This window comes from Dama dama, chromosome 12, assembly GCF_033118175.1.
Source record: "Dama dama isolate Ldn47 chromosome 12, ASM3311817v1, whole genome shotgun sequence".
Classification (NCBI taxonomy): domain Eukaryota; kingdom Metazoa; phylum Chordata; class Mammalia; order Artiodactyla; family Cervidae; genus Dama; species Dama dama.
Genome location: NC_083692.1, coordinates 14101764 through 14124076, shown reverse-complemented (window position 1 = coordinate 14124076; position 22313 = coordinate 14101764). Strand labels below are relative to the sequence as shown.

At 40.8% G+C, this 22313-nt stretch overlaps 1 protein-coding gene across 4 annotated transcripts in view; it reads left to right on the top strand.

The window, feature by feature from the left end:
- NRXN3 (neurexin 3) overlaps nucleotides 1–22313 on the top strand; it is a 1693692-nt gene that overhangs the window by 421669 nt on the left and 1249710 nt on the right. The gene's annotated exons all lie outside the window — the stretch shown is intronic.

Here is a 22313-nt window from a genome sequence, read left to right as displayed (position 1 = left end):
TTCAATGACTGAATCTGTCCTCTGATCTGTGAGGTCAAAAGTTGTCGCAGAAACGACTCTGGGCTTGGAAGTGGAGGCGCCGGGTTTTGATCCCAGCTTGAACCGTTTACAGGTACCGTGGGTTTGCTACTTAAACACCCTGCGGTTCTGTTTGATCATTTAACTAATGAATCACCTGATCCCACAGGTAGCTGTGTTTTATAAATGAAATTAAACAACTCAGATGAAAGGACTTTGATGTCACGAGGATACAGACCCGTGTAAAGTTTGATTGTGGACTTCTGACTCGGCAAGTCGGGAAGCCTTAGCTAAAAGAGTGTGAGCAGCTGTGTGTCTTGTCTAAAACATAACACATGTATTACTTCACCTTTGCTGAGCTTGATGTTCCCAAGAGTCTCATTATTCGAGATGAAGAAAAATTCTCGGAATGTGATATTAAGGCCCAGAAAAGTGGTTTTTCCTTTTTTTTAATCCTCCCGGAGAGCTAGCAGCAGCTGTGAGAAAGCAGTGGGGTTTTGCCATTACTCATTTATTACTATTGTAGCTGATGTATTGAGACCTCTGTCTGAGAGCAAGGGAGCTTGAGTCAAGTGTAAGTTCAATCTCTAAGGTCAATTGTTGAGGCAAAAGGAATCAGACTTGATTTGCTGGATTCTTTCAGCAAACAGAGTCATCAGCACAGCACACTGCACTTTTTTTGTTTAATCTAAGCTTGATTGCCTAAGATACCTATACCATTCCCCTGGGGAAATTCCTTGAGATGCTAACAGTGTTCTTTCTTGTAGATAAAGATCCCTTGTGACACGTTATGAGTCTCCTCTCAGGGCACATGTTTCATTCTTATTCTGGTAACTTGAAATTGGTTGCATATCAGTCACATATGAGATAGCATCACACATGGATTCACTCACACCACTCAGCTGTGAGCCGTGTCTAGACAGGAGTTGCGTCTGTCACGCGTGGCATAGAGCAAGTCCATAATAAGTATGCATTGAATGGGTGCACTTATCAAATAACCATTGGGTACCTTTTTTTTTTTTTTGCTATAACTAAACATAAAGGCATTTTGTAAACCATGGTCTGCATATTTGAAGAATTTCTAATGTGGGAAGAGAGATGAAAGCTCTAAGGGACAGTTACAGTTCAGGACACTGTGTGTGCAGCGCCACGAGGAAATGCTCTAACTGAGTAGGGGAAGCAGATACATTTTAGGTGGGCATCAGTGTTGGAGAAGAAATGATATTTGAGCTGGGCCTGCAATAAACCATGGGTACACTGAGAGGAGGGGGTAAGACGGGGGCATGACAAAGGAGGGGAAATCCAATTACAGATTTGTATTATTCTTGGTCTGAAGGAAAAATGACAGGAGACAACGCATAGTGTGTTTTCCTCTCGCTGGACATGACCTAGCCTTCTGCTGACCACGGGGACCACACAGGTCATTCCTGACGGAATTGCGGTAGACATAGCACACTGCTTCCCTGGGATTTACTCCCATTTGGATAGGATAAAGGTGTAAACTTCTCAGTGACTAATGAACCTTGAAAGAGTCTTAAACACTGTTAAATCACACTCCGTTGGAATTGCCCTCTCCTCAGAAATAGATGGGCACGTTCTGTTTCGTCGTTGGTGGCTCAGGAATGAATGTGGCATTGGGTGGTGCAGAGCGCATCCGCTTAATGTAGTGAAACAGCCCTGAGCCTGGAGTCTCTCCAGGACAGGGTCTAGTGGTGGCCTCTAGGACTCATCCCCCCTCACTGCTGGCCCCCCCAACACAATTATGTTTTTTGAGACAAGAAGCAGTTTCCCAACTGCAAATCTATCAGTCAAGAAGGATGCCCCTGAATATTTTGAAACAATCTTTGTAAAAATATGAAGATATATCTGATGATTTTATCCATGGAGAGCCTAAAGTAAATAAAATTTACACACACACCCACACACCACTGTCTCCATGTAGAGAGCAGACAGCTTCAAAAGTGTATGAAAAGTAGCACTTAATAGCTTAAAAATTAAAGACAGTTCTGAAAACCAGTGTCAATGACAGAAATAACAATAACATATTTTATTTATGTGAAAATACAAATATACACATATCTTAGCTAGTAGCTAGGCAGAACTTAAATCCAGATCAAGTCAGAAGGAATTCCAAAACAGTGAAGGAAATTGTAAGCAAAACTAGAACTTAATCTAAATTTTTGCCCCATCTCTCCTTTACATATATAAGATAGTCCTTCTAAGCGACTTGGGAGGCTTTCTCATTTGACTGAGTATTTTAAACAGATAATTTTGAGTCTAATGAAATCCTAGCATATTCTTTCTTTCCATTTAATCATTACAATTCACTTTTCTGTGGGCAGGTCTAGTAAATTCTTGTTCTTGGAATTTCTTCTTGACAGTTTAGTAAACAATAAAAGCTCCCAGCTATGTTGGGAATTTGCTTCTTGATAAATCCCACTTACCCACTTCAACTATTCCGCTTTAGGACAGTCTGCAGTTATTTTACAGTTTCTTCTTCCGTTCTTTATCTCTTTCTTCCCTTTTCTGTCATCTCTGGCCATTTGTGGTTCTATGTTGCCTTAAGCTGAGCTGGGTGCTTTTATGTGATTTTGCTTGTTTCAAAATGGGGACCTGGGGAAGACCCTATGGGATTTATCTTTTGGACCATTAATACTTTGTAGCATAAAATTGTTTTTATTTTTGAAACTACAGTTACTTTACTCAAAGTTAAGTTCTGGTTCCACACTTGAGTCAAAGCAACTGTGGATTTCACCTGTGTGTGCAGCTCCTAACTTGATATCAGCATAAAAGCATGACAAGAGGGTCCACGTTATGATCCAATTATTGCATTCTACTTTGCACACCCTAGTTATCAATTCAAGGTTTGTATCCACTTAAACATCACAAAATCCACACTTGTTCCTCTTGGTGTTTTTGTGTTTTAACGTGTCTGTCTTACTTTTGTTTTTGCCATGTCCCCAGCTCCTAGAATGGTTCTTAGCACCTAGTGGGCTCTTGATAAATATTTGCTAAATGAAATCACATGCTTGTAAGTAAAGAAAATAAAAAATCTTTAGAAAAATGCTCTCAGGCACACTTGACTATGCAACTTTCTTGGAATCATTAAAGAACATCCTGACATGGCAATAGTTGAATCTTTCAGGAACCTGCCAGCTATCTGATATGAGAGAAGTGTTAACATAAAAAAGGCCCAGCATGGCTAAAAGAAATAGGTCAGAACCCCTTCTGGGAAGAACAGGATTGAAAAGACTTTGAGAAGGTATCATAGTATAAATGAAAAGAAGGCTGAGTTTAAAAATCAGAAAACCTGGTTAGGAATTCCAGCTTTCTTATTGCCTGTATGGCCTGGAATAAGCCACTAATCATACTTGAGCCTCAGTTTCCTAACCCGTAACATGGAGATAATAAGACGTCTGTTGTGTTCTTAAGAATGAATGAAATAATGTACATACAAGTGAAACCATGCCTAAATATACAATGATGTTTTGCTACAATAATTATGATTAAGGGTTGTGTAATGATTCTTATAAAAACAGTTTGTGAATATAAATGTAAGCATAAGTGAATATTCATTAGCACATGCAGTGTCTGTATTTCCCACATTACCAAGTCACTGTGTGGGGGGAGAACAACTTTATTCTGAGGTTTGCCTTACTAAAATTCTTTCATTTTCACTGAAATAGGGATTGTCCATCTCATCCACATTCAGTCTTTACCTAGTCTGTTGCCTTTGGAAATTTATTTGACACCTATCAATTTCCCTTCTATTTAAGTGTGAGCTCCATGAGGACAGAGGCCTCATCTGTTCACAGGTGTTTCACTAAACACCTAGAAGAGTTCTCGGCTTAAAATAATGCATTCAGTAAGCATGTCTGGATTGAATAAGTTAATTAATGAGCAGACCTCATGGAGCTCTAAAATCAGAAGTTTGGATCCACAGGTATATGCTGAAAACCTACAGTATGCCAAGGATGTGCTAAGATACAAAGATGAATCAGAATCCTTACCTTAGGGGATCTCACAGTTTAGTGGGGGACACAGATACATTTTCAAGAAAAAACATTTAATGCATAAAAAGAGGCATTCCCAGGTGCAGTGGGGCTACTGAGAAGAACTTAGACTATTATGGACTTCAGGAAAACTCTGGAGGCAATGATGCCCAAGAAGAGGCTTGAAGACAAATAGAAATGAACAGGAAAAAAGTGATCCTCTGGGGTGATGGGGCAGCATGAGCAAGGGCCAAGGGACAGAGCAGATCATGGTGTCTGGGCAAGTTTGCCAATGTCCGGGAACAAAATATAAGATCTGGAGTTTCAATGATGTATCAGCAGAATTAGTTAGGGGCTAAGTCACACTCTACCCTTGGACTTAAGGTAATGGGGAGCCATGGAAGGACCTGGAGTAATAGAATGACATGGATTGACAGGTTATCCATCAGGCTTTAAATTCCCTGAGAACTGGTTAGTCCATCTGCTGCTTCTGCTTGATTTGTCTTTCTGTCCCAGGGTACTGGGGAGCAGTCAGAAGGCTAATCTGTTGGCTTTAGCCCTGGGCGGGGAGAGTGTATCTCTGAATCTTCAGGTTTCTGCAGAAAAGTGCTTCCTTCCGACTCCCATTTCATTTTCCAGTGACCTTCCCTGTCAGGACACATGTTTGTCCTTTCCTCCGTCCTTGGCGTTACTGAGCTCTTGTGGGTGAAGCACAGTGCAGGAGAGGAAAGCTAAGCTCAGTGCTGAGTTTCAGGGTCAGCGTCTCTATCATCAGGACCAGGGAGCCAACTCACGCCCATCACAGCATCCTCCTGTGTGTTGGGGTCTGCTGTGTTGTGGGATCTGGTCCTTCCTATACCATCCTCAAGCTGTTGCCTCTGCGCTGATACATTGCTTCTGCATTTGCCTCTCTATTGCCCAAGGGGAAGCTCCTGCAGTTCTGAACCCTCTGAGATCAGCCAGTCTAGCTCACTTCTTTCTCATGGCATCTCTAGTGCGGAGGAAGGAAAGCAGGAGAATGGGGAAAATGAACACATATTTAAAGGAAAAAGGATTGGGGAGACCATCATTGTGCATATTACATTCCACATCCCTTTGTGATCATTAGCCATTTAAAACTGAATGGGATTTTGCAGCCAGAGATAGTCTCTGAACAGATGATTAATGGTTTAATCTGTGATAACTTTACATTTTATAGAACCCTGATAGGAGTCCACATCTGGTGAGCCAAGCTATTTAAGACGGTGTTAATTCTGTTAATTGCTATACGTTTATTTGAATTGCTAGCACCTGCGGGCTTTGGGATAATGTGTTTGTTGTTGCTTTTGAAAAAAAAATAGTTATTTTATCTAGTCTCACTGTCTTTTGCTGCTATCTATTATGTTTTTATTATGTGATCACAATTTTTCTTCCGGTTTTTCTTTCATATTGTCCTCTTTTTACTTCCTATACATTTCCCCTACCTCATTCTCATTTTCCTTAACTTTATGCTTCTCAAGGTCTTGTTTTGGTGTCCTTCATGGTTTCTCAGGTGATGATAAATCGTTCTGTCCATAACCAGGTAAATTTAGGTCATGGCATTGGGCCTAAAAACTCCCTTTTCCTTAGGGTCAGAAGAGGTTGGAAATGTGAGGAGGGTTGGCTTTAGGAAGCACAAATCCAGGTTTTGAGTCTTGCCTAGACTTGTTCATTACCAGCTGCAAGACTCTTAGCATGCTACTCGACTGCTCTCAGACTCAGTTTTTTTTGTCAGATGATAATACTTTAGGCATTTTTATGTGGGGGGTAAATGTGGTAAAAAAAAAAAATGGAAGTGTTTAGTAAACTGTAGAGCACTGTGCAAATGCCAATGTAACTATTTATGTTATTAAAGGAAACCAAACTGATCTGTTTAAGGAATCACTGGCTGCTCTTTGCTGTTACTGCAATTAATAATAATAATAACAAAGATGGCAGAAGATGGGAGAGTCCAATTACTTTAATAAAAAGAGCAACTGACTTAGAACCTGGCTACCAGGTCCATTTCTGGTACTGATTAGAAAACCATAACTCCTCTGTGGACACCCATGTCTTGATCTGTGTAATGAGGATTGTTTTCATTGTCACACCAAACATACCCTACTGTGGAGCCCTTCTAACATAGAAAGCAAAGCAGAATTTATTTCCCGCCTGTTAGGAAAATATGCAGAAAAGCAGGGTATGGGTTTGGAGGAAAGAAGGCTTTGGCAGAATGGAAGGGCCAATACAAAAAGGAGACTGAGAGGATCAAGATCCCAACAAGGTAGAAAGAAGTAGAGACATGAATCAGAATTTGGGAAACTGGAAGAAGACACGAAAGAAGAGAAACTGTGTCTCAGGAGCTGTCTGTTGGGTTGACCATAGAAATGACCATTTTCCTGGGTTAAAAGGCCAAATATTGACAATGTCATGTGATTCAGTTTAAGAATGAAAGTTTTGGACTTCCCTAGTGGTCCAGTGGCTAAGAAACCACCTGCCAATTCAGGGGACGTGGATTCGATTCCTGCTCCAGGAAGATCTCACGTGCTGCAGGGCAACTAAGCCCGTGTGCCACACGTACTAAGCCCGTACCTAGAGCCCACACACCGCAAGGATGAGTAGCCCCCTCTCGCAGCAACTAGAGAAAGCTGCGCCCACCAAGGAAGACCAAGTATAGCCAAAACTAATCAATAAATAAATGAAAAAAAGAAAGAATGAAAATTTTTTTTTAAAGAGAATAAATTGGATCTTCTTGAATTAGGGCTTCCCTGATAGCTCAGTTGGTAAAGAATCCGCCTGCAATGCAGGAGACCCCGGTTCAATTCCTGGGTCAGGAAGATCCCCTGGAGAAGGGATAGGCTACCCACTCCAGTATTCTTGGGCTTCCCTGGTGGCTCAGCTGGTAAAGAATCCACCTGCAATGCAGGAAACTGGGGTTCAAACTGTGCATTGGGAAGATCCCCTGGAGAAGGGAAAGGCTACCCACTTTCTGGCCTGGAGAATTCCATGGAGTGTATAGTCCATGGGGTCGCAAAGAGTCAGACAAGTCTGAACAACTTTCACTTTCACGTTCACTGAAAAGAGATTAATTTCTGGATTACCAGAAGCTGAAATGGGCAGGGGAGAGAACGGCATTCAGCATCACAGAGGAGGAGATGAAACCCTGAGCTACTGGGGATTCATGATGAATGTGGGGCTTATGTCACAGAGGGGCAAGTTGTGAGCACTTAGCCCAGGGTGGCTGTAAGAAAGCAGTAAGAGGCTGAGAAAGAGATCCAGAGGGTGAGCCTTTTGGTACGCAGTACTGCAGTGCTGTCCCAAACAGAGAGGCTCTTCTGCTAATGCCGGAAGAATTATGTTAAAGGATGGTTTGCTCCTTATAATTGATGGGCTATTGGTAGAGAACTAAGATATGAAGCAAGGAGATCCAACCAGTCCATCCTGAAGGAGATCAGTCCTGGGTGTTCATTGGAAGGACTGATGCTGAAGCTGAAACTCCAATACTTTGGCCACCTCATGCGAAGAGTTGACTCGTTGGAAAAGACCCTGATGCTGGGAGGGATTGGGGGCAGGAAGAGAAGGGGATGAAAGAGGATGAGATGACTGGATGGCATCACCGACTCGATGGGCATGAGCTTGAGTAAACTCCGGGAGTTTGTGATGGACAGGGAGCCCTGGCGTGCTGGTTCACGGGGTTGCAAAGAGTCAGACACGACTGAACAACTGACCTGAACTGACTGAAGATATGAAAACACTTTTTTTTAAGAGACATGATACTCACTTTCCCTTATTTCAATGACTGCTTTCTTGATTTTTATTCTCCCTTATGTTGTCCAGTGATTTAATGTCATCAATTCCTTTCCCAGCTCCCTTGGTGAGCTTGTGAGCTCCCAGTCTGTCAGGAACTTCCTTTCCTCTGGCTGTGGTTATTTTGTTCATAGCTGGACACCTAACCCAGTTTGTATCAGGGACAGATGTTCAGTTTCAGGACTTTGTCTCTTGTAAGGAAGTACTTCTCCTTCTTTTGAGCTGCAACTTGGGTTAGTATAGAATTTGAGCTTCTGGCCACCATCTTGCCACCCCATTGGGACTAAAAATGAAGCTAGAATGGAGAAAAGCAGAGCTAAAAGATGGGGAGAAACTAGGTTCTGGTGACATTTTGAAGCCCTGGATCAAACATTGTTCCACCTAGACCATCCCTGACTTTCCAGCCATGGTTGAACACATTCCTTCTTTTATCTAAACCAGCCTGAGCTAGATTTTCTATCATTTGCAACAGACCTCTAAGTGATGCAAAAGAATTCCTTATTCCTATTTTATCCCCTGTCTTCTCTGATAAGAAAATAGATCTTTGGCCAAGAGAAGATTAAGTTAGGAAATTTAATATCAGAGCTTGTTAAATAGCACCTAATTGCCATGCATTAATTTAAATTTCTTGACTTAGATGAATGATACAGAGAGAATTTGAAAGTAAGATTTTTGAAATCCAGTTGATAGTTTTTGAGAAACTGTAGAGAATGGAGGCGGTTCCTAATAACAAAAGATGGAAAAAAGTGTAGATCTTGTACACTATGGGCTTATGAGCTTCGGTGGTATCTGAGGAAGATTTTGAATTTCATAATGAAAATAAGATATGAGCCCACAAAAGGAAAAAAGAGAACTGTAGTAATTCACTAAAACAAACCATAAAAACTAAACTCACAAACATTATTCAAAATTGTTGCTATCCTTAAAGCTCAGAAGAGTACTGTGGACCTAGCATTACTAAATATCAGCAAGGTATTTGACAATACATTTTGTGATATCCTCATCAACAAGATTGGGGAAAAGGGATTGGATATAAGAGCTATTCAGTAAAGGAGTAACTCTTTAAATAAACAATTGGATCCTGGGGAATGGGTCTTACATGGAAGTTTCTGGTGAATGTCCAGTGCTTTGTCTTACTCAGCATTTATATTAGGAGCTTGAGGGAAGGTGGGAGAGAATGCTCATCTCAGCATGGAGCTGAGAAGGATAGAAGTTATGTGCCTATATGTTCTGAGACTGAATTGATAAAGGTGTGAAAATAAAAGAGATTACGGCTCTATAGTATAATTGATTGGCTGAAAGAGTAGACTCTGTAGCTAGAGTTCTGTTCCCACTAGCTGTGGCATGCCGGGCAAGTTCCTTAACCCTGTTTGCACTTTACTTATTTTTTGAGTGGGGAGAATATACCTACTTGATAGGGTTCTTGTAAGTATTGACTGAGATAATAATTGTAAAACCCTGAGCACAGTGCCTGGCATCCAGAGAATGTTGGGTAAGTTGCATTTATCAACATCATCATGATCAACACTGTGTGATAATGTGGTTACTGGGGATGTTTCTCTTCAGTTCCGGGTGATAAGCACTTAAATGTTTAGCTGACTAATTGGCAGTTTAGAGCATGTTTAGAGCTGAGCTATGAGAAAGGAAACAGTGTGTACTCAAGAGTCTGATGTCAAAACGAGTTGACTGATGGATCCAGAAACACTTAACCTGAGGGAAGGATGCCTGAGCCCATGGGTTGAGAGCTGTCTTCATACCTGAAGGACTGTCTTATGGATGTGGATTTAAATGTGGTTCATCTATCCTCAGGAAGAAGCATTAGGGCAAGTGAGTGGAAGCTGGTACTAAATACAAGGCAATCATTTCAATGAGAGCTATTCAAAGCTACTTTTAAAATAATGTTTTCTCTCTTATTCAAGGCATCCAAGCAAAGCACCAAATGAGTAGACAGTCTTGATTTTTCTAGCCTCCTTCTAAACATAAGATATATATATACACACACACACACACACACATATATATACACACATATATACACACCACTAATTTTTAGATTCTATTCCCTTTAGGCCACTGTAATGACCTATACTGAGTACTGTGTAGATTTCCCTGTGCTATACAGTAGGTTCTTATTAGTTATCTCTCTTATATGTAGTAGTGTTTATATGTCAACCCCAATACTCCAATTTATCCCCCATTTTTCCCCTTTGTGGGTTCCCCTTGTGGCTCAGCTGGTAAAGAATCCAACCTGCAACACAGGAGACCTGCATTCAATCTCTGGGTTGGGAAGATCCCCTGGAGAAGTGAAATATTCTGGCCTGGAGAATTCTATGGACTGTATAGTCCATGGGGTCACAAAGAGTCGGACATGACTGAGCGGCTTTCACTTCACTTTTCCTCTTGGTACCTATAAGTTTAGTTTCTACATCTGTGACTCTATTTCTGTTTTATAAATAGGTTCATTTTTACCGTTATTTTTAGATTCCACATATAAATGATCTCATGTGATATTTGTCCTTTTATGTCTGAATTTCTTCACTCAGTATGACAATATGTGTATCAAATTATTTTATTGTACATCTTAAGCTTATACAGTGTTAAATGTCAATCATATCTCAGTATTGCAATTACTGAAAACTAAAAAAAAAAAATCCCCCAAACTCACATAAGATCCTATAGCTCTATAGAAAGTGAGCCTTCTGAAAAGAATGAGACTAATTAGGCCAGATTGATTGAAGACTTTCCTGATTAATCTCCAAAGCAGTTGACTATACATGTCCCACAGAGACTCAGGGTTGCCCTTGTGGTAGGATTTGAGGTTCCCAGCCATTGTCATCACTTATTAGTCACTTACAATTATTTCTCTTTCCTCAGACCTTCACAGGCATCATCTCCATAACCATTATAACCACAGCAATTATAATCATAATAACAATAAAGAATAACAGTTACTGAGCACTTAACAATGTGAATGCCTGTGAAGTATGTCTTTGCGGTTAAGTGCTTTGTATATATTTCCTAATTTAATCCTCACAACAAACTTCTGAGGTGGATTCTGTTCTCCTTGCTAATTTGATTGTAAAGATTATGGGTGCTTGGTCCAGGGTCCCTCATTGAGCAAGGCTTGGAGCTGAGATCTAAACGCTGTTGCTTTCTGGATCCCTACTTTCTCGTCTCTACCAACTCAGTTGAGAGACTTGGTGGAGAAGGAAAAGAAAAGGCTTTTCAGGAAAAGGTTGGTAATTCTGTGGCTAACCCCACTCTAGGGAATGGTCTCTCACTTCTATTTAGAGGCTTCACTTCAGAGGAGAGAGAGGTCATTTAATTCGGCAAAAATGTCTTGCTGGGAGACTGGATACAATTGCCTATTTCTTTTACCTTGCCACTGATTGTTCTGAGCGGAAGGCAGTTTTTGCTTGATTTCCAACTCTGACTGGGAAAATTGATATCGCTCAACCTGTTAATGGACGAATGATTTTCATTATGGGGCATGAGTGGGAAGTGGCTCCTCTTGGTATAAATGCCAAGCAAAGGAACACCTCTGTCTTGAGATGGGCAGCGCATCTGTCCTTTTGTTCCTTCCTAATATGTTCTGTGAAGTTGGAGTTATTTGCTTCCAATGCCCTCGGAAAGACAGAATGAGGAAATTTTTAGGCTTATGATGAATTTTCAGGCTGATTCTGGGTGTCTCTCATTTAGTTTTGTCATCTTTTTTTTTTTTTTTTTCCTCTTCAGGATAAATTCAGTGGAACTCATTGCTTTCTAAAAATGTCACTTATTTACAGCAAATGTAATCTACCACAACATTCCCACTCAGACAAAATCTCTTATGTCTTCAAATGCCTCAGAGGAAACAGAAAAAGTAGTCTTTGTACACATATACCTACAGGGATAAAGTCATCATTGAGCTTATTAATTAGCTAATGCTTTTTAAAATTGCTTTGCAAACGCTGAAATGACTCTGACATTAACATCACGTGCTTTTGTAACCTCGTGTTCCAATCCCCAAAATGGATGGTATGCCACGACTGTCGTCTGCATAAATTTCAAGAGAGATAGTGGGACACATTTTCCACTTGGCAAATCATGAAGATGCAGCATGGGGCAGCAACACTGCACACCAATTATCGACCAATAAAATTCTCCATCTTCCCCCTCCTCCAGCTTCTCCCTCACCAGCCAGTATCTGCAGACGGTCCATCTCATACTTTGTGGAGAAAATGGGAAAGCTTTCACTTTTGCTCGGTCAGTTCCTCTCCCTCCACTTTTAGATTTACCTTCAAAGATAGTGGCTCAGCTGGTAAAGAATCCACCTGCAGTGCAGGAGACCTGGGCTTGATCCCTGGGTTGGGAAGATCCCCTGGAGAAGGGTGAGGCTACCCACTTCGGTATTCTGGCCTGGAGAATTCCGTGGACTGTATAGTCCGTAGGGTTGCAAAGAGTCGGACATGACTGAGCAACTTTCACTTCACTGCAAAGATAGTCATCCCTGCCTTCTCTTCTCCTGCCTTATAGGATGAGCTCTCCTTTCCTCTGAGTATAACTGCTGTTCTCTTCTGCCTCTTTTGAGATTTAGCCCTTTTAGGGAATCTCTCCCTTTTGGTTACCTTAGCTCTTCTCTTCACCTCTTTTCTATTCCTTCAATGAGAGATATGCTCAAAGTCATTTTCTTGATCCTGTCTCCTGCTGAACCTGCACCTTAGCTCATTCCCTGTTACAGTGAAAAACTTCTTAGGAAAATCGCATATGTGTTCCATCTTCTCTGCCTCATGGTTACTCTGTACCCTCTGCAACTGCATGCCGTACACTGAAGCACTATACTTGTCCTCAGCACTTCAGCAGAATTATCTCTGGCTTTGTCTTGCTTAAGCTAGGAACACTTTACTGTATGATCTATGGTGCTCAGTTCTTAACTGCATTGTATTATAAGTGCTATTATGCTTCATACTACATTGTATTATATTTTAGTGATCCTCTGCTCATTAAGTTTCCCCAACAGTATGAGCTTCTGGAAGGCAAGGACTAGGATTTCTAGAGATTGAGTACTCCCTGCAGCATTAGACATAGGTCCTGGCACATGAGTTTCTGGAAAATATTCTTCAAAAAATAGATATTTGTGAATATCAGTAATAAAATTATTCTTTTACATTTGCAATGTCTGCTTATATCCATTTTCTCAACAGTGTATCATTCACTCACTTCTTCATGACTGCAGTAAATATTCATGGAGTGCTCTAAGTGTTGGAGTTTGTGGTAAATGAGACCCTGTATGAGATCCCTGAGCTTATGGAATTCATGTTATGGCTGAAGGAGACGAAAAGTAAATGTGTAAACACCTAATGAAGATACTTTAAAATAAGGATATGTGGCATGAAGAAAGTAAAAGAGAATCACGTAGTGGTGAGTGGCAAGGAGATTGGGTCTCCGTTTTTAGACTGAGTGGTCAGAGAAGGGCTCCCTGAGGAGGTGACAATTAATCTGGGACCTAGGATGCAGGGAAGAACCACACAAAGATTTGACAGAGGCTCTTTCAGTCAAGGAAGCTGTGAGAATGAAAAGGATCCCAGGCAAGCGAAGGGTAGTGTGTTCCAGGCATGGCAGGGATACTGATACAGAAAGCAAACTAGCGGTTATCAGCGGGCAGTGGGGAGGGGTTGGGGTAAGTGGGGAGTATTGCTTAAGAGATACAAACAACTATGTATAAACTGGATAAGACACAAGGATATGTTGTACAGTGCAGGGAGAGTTGTAGCCATTCTCTTTTAATGACTTTCAGTGGAGTGTGTAATCTGTAGAAATACTGAATCACTATGCTCTACATTTGAAACTAAAATAGTTTCGTAAATAAAATACACTTCTATTAAAAAAGAGAAGGGATAAGGAAACCACTGTGACTGTGGCTCAGAGGGAGGTGGGGAGAGGAGAAAATGTTTGTGATTAGACATCATTCTTCTCTTCAAAGGTCCAAGCAAGGCAATATCAACATATCAAGCTTACCTCCACCTCAGGGGTCTTCGTTTGCTGTTTGTCTCCTATCTCCATTGACTTTCTCTCTCCCTTTATTCAAGAGAGCAGGGTGTCTCTCCAGGTTTCTAAGCTCACCTGTGCAGAGTGTCTCCTTCTCTCCTGTCACCTCCTGGCATTTACTGTTATCCCCTCTTTCTCTCATACCTTTGATCCTTGACTGTCTATTTGTTTTTCCTTTGCAGGCTACAAACATGTACTAGTCTAGCCTATCCTTGCATGAAACCCTTCTCTTTACTTGTACCTTCTTAAACTCAGAGAAAGTATATTTCTTTCCCAGAGATTGTAGGTAAGGAGAAAAAACACATAATGGTTTTGAGATTTGAGAAAGGACTGATGACTGTAGCTCAGAACATGAACTCCTTATTGCCAAATTCAGACTTAAATTGGAGAAAGTAGGGAAAACCACTAGACCATTCAGGTATGACCTAAATCAAATCCCTTACAATTATAGAGTGGAGGTGACAAATAGATTCAAGGGATTAGATCTGATAGACAGAGAGCCTGAAGAACTATGGACGGAGGTCCATGACATCGTACAGGAGGCAGGGATCAAGACCATCCCTGAGAAAAAGAAATACAAAAAGGCAAAATGGTTGTCTGAAGAGGCCTTACAAATAGCTGAGAAAGGAAGAGAAGCAAAGGAGAAAAGGAAAGATATACCCATTTGAATGCAGAGTTCCAAAGAATAGCAAGGAGAGATAAGAAAGTCTTCCTCACTGATCATTGGAAAGAAATAGAGGAAACCAACAGAATGGGAAAGACTAGAGATCTCTTCAAGAGAATTAGAGATACAAGGGAACATTTCATGCAGAGATGGGCTCAATAAAGGACAGAAATGGTATGGACCTAACAGAAGCAGAAGATATTAAGAAGAGGTATCAAGAATACACAGAAGAACTGTACAAAAAAGATCTTCATGACCCAGATAACCACAATGGTGTGATCACTCACCTAGAGCCAGACATTCTGGAATACAAAGTCAAGTGGGGCTTAGGAAGCATCTCTATGAACAAAGCTAGTGGAGGTGACGGAGTTTCAAATCCTAAAAGAAGATGCTGTGAAAGTGCTGCAGTCAACATGCCAGCAAATTTGGAAAACTCAGCAGTGGCCACAGGACTGAAAAATGTCAGTTTTCATTCCAAGATCAAAGAAAGGCAGTGTCAAAAAATGTTCACACTACCACACAATTACACTCATCTCACATGCTAGCAGAGTAATGCTCAAAATTCTCCAAGCCAGGCTTCAACAATACGTGAACTGTGAACTTCCAAATGTTTAAGCTGGATTTAGAAAAGGCAGAGGAACCAGAGATCAAATTGCCAACATCTCTTGGATCATAGAAAAAGCAAGAGAATTCCAGAAAAATATCTACTTCTGCTTTATTGACTATGCCAAAGCTTTTGACTATGTGGATCATCACAAACTGTGGAAGAGTCTTAAAGAGATGGCAATACCAAACCACCTTACCTGAGTCCTGAGAAACCTGTATGCAGGTCAAGAAGCAACAGTTAGAACTGGACATGGAAAAATGGACTGGTTCCAAATTGGGAAAGGAGTACATCAAGGCTGTATATAGTCACCCTGCTTATTTAACTTATATGCAGAGTACATCATAAGAAATGCTTGGCTGGATGAAGCACAAGCTGGACTCAAGATTGCCAGGAGAAATATCAATAACCTCAGATATGCAGATGACACCACCCTTATGGCAGAAAGCGAAGAAGAACTAAAGAGCCTCTTGATGAAAGTGAAAGAGGAGAGTGAGAAAGCTGGCGTAAAACTCAGCATTCAGAAAGCTAAGATCATGGCATCTGGTCCCATCACTTCATGGCAGTTAGATGGGAAAACAATGGAAACAGGGATAGACTTTATTTTTTGGGCTCCACAGATGGTGACCGCAGCCACAAAATTAAAAGACGCTTTCTCCTTGAAAGAAAAGCTATGACCAACCTAGACAGCATATTAAAAAGCAGAGACATTACTTTGCCAACAAAGGTCCGTTTAGTCAAAGCTATGGTTTTTCCATTAGTCATGTATGAATGCAAGAGATGGACTATAAAGAAAGCTGAGTGCCGAAGAATTGATGTTTTTGAACTGTGGTGTTGGAGAAGACTCTTGAGAGTCCCTTGGACTCCAAGGAAATCCAACCAGTCCATCCTAAAGGAAATCAGTCCTGAATATTCATTGGAAGGACTGATGCTGAAGCTGAAGCTTGAATACTTTGGCCACCTGATGCGAAGAACTGACTCACTGGAAAAGACCCTGATGCTGGGAAAGATTGAAGGCAGGAGGAGAAGGGGACAATAGAGGATGAGATGGTTGGATGGCATCACTGACTCGATGGACATGAGCTTGAGCAAGCTCTGGGAGTTGGTGATGTACAGAGAAGCCTGGCGTGCTGTAGTCCATGGGGTAGCAAAGAGTCGGACACGACTGAGTGACTGAAGTGAACTGATGAGAAAACTCACATGGATGACCCATGTCCTCACTACACTAGAGGCAGGGCAGTGTATTAAGTGTGAGAAGATGCATGGTTATATATAATCCAGTAGGTTTAGAACAGCTGACACTACTGTCATCCAAGTGAAGTTGCTCAGTTGTGTCCGACTCTTTGTGACCCCATGGACTATAGCCTACCAGGCTCCTCCGTCCATGGGATTTTCCAAGCAAGGGTACTGGAGTGGATTGCCATGTCCTCTTCCAGGGGATCTTCCCAACCCAGGAATGGAACCCGGGTCTCCCACTTTGCAGGCAGAGGCTTTACCGTCTGAGCCACCTGGGAAGCATCAATCCTTCACTCAAATTGGAAAGGTCTGGGTGAACCCTGATCTTTGCTTCCCACTCCTCTTATGCTCTACTCTCATGGCATCAGCCAGAAATCCCATCGACAACCCCCTGTTGTACTTCTCATTCATTTCTTTCCTTTCTGGGTGGTTGGCTCTGTCCTTTCTCCCTGCCCTTGCCCTTGTCATGGTGTCATGAGTCTTCCCACCTCTGCCGGTTTCTCTGCCGGTTTTTAATAGCCCGCACCCTGCCCCACCTTGCCTTCTCTGCCGCCCGTCAGCAGCATCCATGGCCCACTGAGAGCCCATGTTCTCCAGCTGCCCGCTCACGGCCTTCCGCAGTCTGGCTTCAGCTTCCTTACCTCTGCTTCATACCTCCTCCCCCTGCTTAACCAGAGTGGCTATTACATCTTGTTCGGAATATATGTTTCAAGTTCTTGCTTCTAAAGCGTCTTTATTTGGATCTCCTCGCCAAAGATTTCACCTTTTATCTCTGCCATCTGACTCCTACACCTTCTTCCAGGACTCAATTCAGGGTCACCTGCTTGACCAGTCTCCTTGGTCAGCAGTGTTATTTCTCACTTGTGGATTCTAAGCATGTGTATATGATATGTATATACCGTCTACATATGTGTATATGGTGTGGCATGTGAGAGCTCAGACTTTGGAGGCAGACTTCCAGACTTTACATTTTTGTTCTGCCACTCACTATCTACATGTCCTTGGACAAGTCAGTTAGCTTCTCTGCAACGCAGTTTCTCCATCTATATGCTTTTTAATTGACGTATAATTGACTTGCCTTGTTGCATTAGTTTCTGGTATACAGCAAAATGATTCAGTTATATGTTTACACATATATATATTTTTTTGTATTCTTATCCATTATGGTATATTATAGGATAGTGAGTACAGTTCCTTGTGCTCCACAGTAGGACCTTGTTGTTTATCTCTTTTATATGCAGTAGTTTGAATCTGCTAAACCCAAACTCCTAACTTACCCCTCCCATACCCCCTTTCTCTTTTGGTAACCATTAGTTTGTTTTCTGTGTCTATGAGTCTGTTTTCTGTTTTGTAGACAAGGTCATTTGTGTCATCTTTTAGATTCCATATATAAATGATAACATGGTGTTTGTCTTTTTCTTTCTGACTTACTTCCCTTACTTTGGTAAGCTCCAGGTCCAGCCATATTGGTGTACATGGCGTTATTTCATTACTTTTATGGCCGAGCAGTGTTCCATTTTGTGTATATACCATATCTTCTTTCTCTGTTCATCTATCAGTGGACTATCAGTTTATGTTGACTCCTTCTCTTGGGTATTGTGAGCAGTGCTGCTATGAACATTGGGGTGTGTGTCTTTTTGAATTACATTTTTCTCCAGTTTTATGCCCAGGAGTGGGATGGCTGGATCATGTGGTAAATGTATTTTTAGTTTTTGAAGGAACCTCCTTACTGTTTAGTATTAGCAGTTGCACCAATTTAAATTCCCACCAAGAGTGTAGGAGGGTTCCCTTTTTTTCTCACACCCTCTCAGCATTTGTTATTAATGATGACTTTTTAATGATGGCCATAAAATGGATTTTTTAATAGTACCTACCTCATAGAATTTTTATGAGAATCAAATGAAGTGATACAATACCAGTACATGGTAAGTGCTCAGTAAATATTGGCTATTATTGCCATTTATTTGGTCCTTAAAATGCCCTGCATTTGTTAACTTTTCTGGCAGACATATAATCCCTTTGAGGCAGAGAATTTTGTAGTTTCAGCAGTAAAGTTTATATTGTAAGTTTATTCATTACAGAGAGTAGAAAATAATATATATCCCTTGAATGGATTTCTTGATTGACTCTAAGGAAGTTGCTTTTTCTCCATACCACACTTTGACCCCAATTAAAATGATTCTATCTGCAAAATGAAGATAATTTCTTCTTTATAGGTAGTGCAAAAAGCAACTTTCATTCAATAAAAGGTATGTAAATGTATGGTATATGAATTCAGTGATTTCATATTTTTTGAATTGCTGGTAATCAAATGATATTGTGATGGTATTAGCATGCTTTTTAATTCACAGACATTATTAATGAAACGGTTCTGGAGGTTGATGTTTAAATAGTAAAGGAAATAAAACTTACTTGCAACATCAGATATTAGCTTGATGCTCACCAATGTCCCTTTCAAGTCTAAAATTCGTATAAATTATTAATTGCTTTAAAATTTCTTACAATCCCTCAGGTACCTTTAAAGGATTGATTAGATGAGCCTCTATTATGTTCCAGGCATAGTGTCTGGAATACAAAGTGAACTGGGCACACATCCTTCCTTGGGAGATCTTTGAGTTCAGAGGTTGGCAGCTTTTTCTGCAGAGGGCCAGGTTAGTGGTTCGCCACTGGTGGCAGTTTTGGCCACAGTGAGCATCTGGCACTGTCTGAAGACACTTTAGGTTGGTAAGAGTGGCATGAGGGGATAGATGGAGTGAAGCAAAGGGGCAGTGAAGTGATGGAGTTGGAATGCTACTGGCATTTAATGAGTGGAGGCCAAGGCTGACATTACCCATCCTGCCACACAGAGGACAGTCCTTCTGTGGCGAAGAGGTATCCAACCCAGAGCCTCAGTAGTGCTAACATGGAGACTCTGGATCCAGATAATAAATAGTAAGTAGGTAGTAAAAATATGGTTTTTTGGCTCAGGGGTCTCTATCACAGCTACTGGATCCTGCCTTTGTACCAGGATAGCAGCTACAAATAATAGGTAAACAAATGGGTAAGTATGTATTCCAATAAACTTAATTTATAAAAGAAAGTAGAGACTGGGTTGGATTTTGCCCTAGGACAGTAGTTTATTGTTCCCTGCTCTAGGTGACATGGTAAACAAAACCGTATAATTATAATATATTAAGCTGTGTGGTCCAAGTTTTCACGGGTTTATAGTAAAGCTCAAACTATGAGCAGTTTGCCTAACCTGAGATATTAGAGATGGTTTCTTGAAGGAGAAAGACTATAACAAAGTTTTTTGTTTGTTTGCTTGTTTTCTTGAGTGGAAGTGGGAAAGTGAAAATGTTAGTCACTTAGTCGTGGCTTTGCGACCCCATTTACTGTAGTCCACCAGGCTCCTCTGTCCATGGGATTCTCCAGGCAAGAATACTGGATTGGGTTGCCATCCCCTTCTCTGGGGGATCTTCTTGAACGAACCCAGGCCTCCTGCATTGTAGGCAGATTTTTTTACCATCTGAGCCACCAGGGAAGCCCCAGAAGAGGGAATAGCATCAGCAAAGGCATAAAAATGTGAAACATGTGAAATAGTGTGACGAGTGTGGGGAACCATTAATAAGAATAAAGGAAGTAGGAATGGTAATAATAGCAATACTAGCAGCTAACACATAGTAGGTGCTTACTGTGTGCCGGGGAACTCTTCTTAGTATTTTGCATATGTTGATTCATCTCCTAGAAACAGAGCTTGGTATGGCTGGGTGATATGAGATTAGGTTGAAGATGTGAGTATGCTCTGGAGCTAGGATTTTATTCAACACTAGGAAAAAACTAAGAATGAGAAAAGCATCAAGGAAGCGATTAGTAAGACTTTTCAAATGGATTGAACCTTAAGGGTCAGAGTAGAGTGAGGTCACAAGTTTATGGTTTGGTGAGATTAATAGAATATAGAAGTACTGGAGGAGAGGTAAGCTTGATGGGGAAAATGGTAAGTTTAATGTGGAACATGTTGTGTTGGACATACTTGTGTTCTCTGGAGTTCACGGTCAAGTTCTGATAGTTGGAGCTGTAAGTGTAACGTTATTTAAAATTGATGAGCTCAGGTAAGAAAGCACATCAAATAAAACAATGGATTAAAAATATAAAAGAATCCTGAGGGTCATTAGTATTAAAAAAAAAAAAAGAGTGGATTTAAAGGAAAAATAAGAGAGGTAGGAGAAGAATCTGAGAAAGTGATACATGAACGGCAATAAGAAGAAAGTTTCCAGGACTTGGTACCAAAGCAAGCACTGGGAAGTTGAGAACTGAAATGGCCATTTAGAACTGAAAGGGCCAAGTAGCCAAGAATTCAGAGTTCAAGGGTAGTTTTATTTTGCTTTTGAATCAGTGATACTTAATCGTTTTGAAATTCAAAGGCAAACAAACCAGTACAAGTGGAGAAGCTAAAGATATAAAAACCATAAATGTTGAAGCAATATTCCAAGGAGAGAATTCCAAACATTTTTAAAGTATTCATTAAGTATGTACAAGAAATCTCGTGGAGAAATACTTTGTGGGCCTATTTTGAGTTGCGATGCATTAAAAAAAATGCATTTTATGTAATCTTTCAGCAATTCATATTTTGTAGTTACATTCTCCTTCCCCCCAATTGATTAGATCTATCATTAGATTTTACTGAAGTTGTGGGTTTGAGGGACTCAATATCTATGTGTTATAATACAATTTAAAAGCCACAATTGTAGAACAGCAAAACTTTGGGGATATTAATATGTGATTAGCAAATAGGACACCAGCCTCACAGATGTGAAATTTTAAGACACCAAAAATTACGTAGAACACAGTGTCAGTTCAGTTGAGTTCAATTCACTTTAAATCTTTCGTTGAATGCCATGCATTTTTATTAACAGTGATGCGACAGAATGTTTTGCTCTCAAACAGCTTGCCATCTTATCTGTTTTGTATGTTTATTGCACAAAGGATTTACAGCAACTAAACGTGCATTTGATGGGAAAAGATTTACATACACAAAAGCACTTGAATTCAAATCGTGAAGAAATGTAATGAAATGCTATTATCACATGTAGAATCAATGGTGCAAGCAATGTGTACTTTCAGGAAGGGAGAGTCTAGCATGTACTGGAATATTGGAAGGTAAATAATCTCCATTTACCAGCTCTATGTGATGTTCTTCTCTGGAGAGAATTTAGTTAACTAAAGTACTTTTCTGACAGAAAAACAACAGCTCCCTTGGCTCCTCGAGGACAGACTGTGTCTTATCTGTGTATTCCCCTGGGCTAAGGTACCATGGCTACCATGTATTAAGTGCATTGATGACATTTGGCCACTGGATTAGTGCAGCAGAAGCAGGTTGGACCATGTGCTTTGTGGACGCTCTCCAAATGGTGGTGCTAATGACAAAGAGCTTAAAGATCAAGAGAAAGTGAATTGTGAGAACTCCATCTGTAGAGGACTGGGAGTGAAAATGTCTTTGTAGACGAAGAGAAGTCTAAGTGTTGGGTTCATTATCGAGTGGGAGTTGGCCACGCCCACTGGGTTCTTTCCTCTCTTGTAAGAGCACTGGTTCATAAAAACGTGCTTTCTGTATGAATTGTGCTCAGTCAGTTGTGTCCCACTCTTTGCCACCCCATGGACTGTAGTCCACCCCGTGGACTGTAGCTCATCAGGCTTCTCTGCCCACGGGATTTTCCAGGCAAGAATATTGAAGTCGGTTGCCATTTCTTACTCCCGGGGATCTTCCAGACTCAGGGATTGAACCAGCATTTCTTGCATCTCCTACATTAGCAGGACGATTCTGGGAAGCCTGAGAATCTACAGAATGAATGAACCAGTTCTAGCTTAAGATGGACAGATAAAAAATAAATGCCCAGTAATTCCTATAACAGTTTCTTATGAAAGAAATTTAAGGTTAAGGTAAAAAAATAAAAGTGAAAGTCACTCAGTCATGTCCGACTCTTTGAGACCC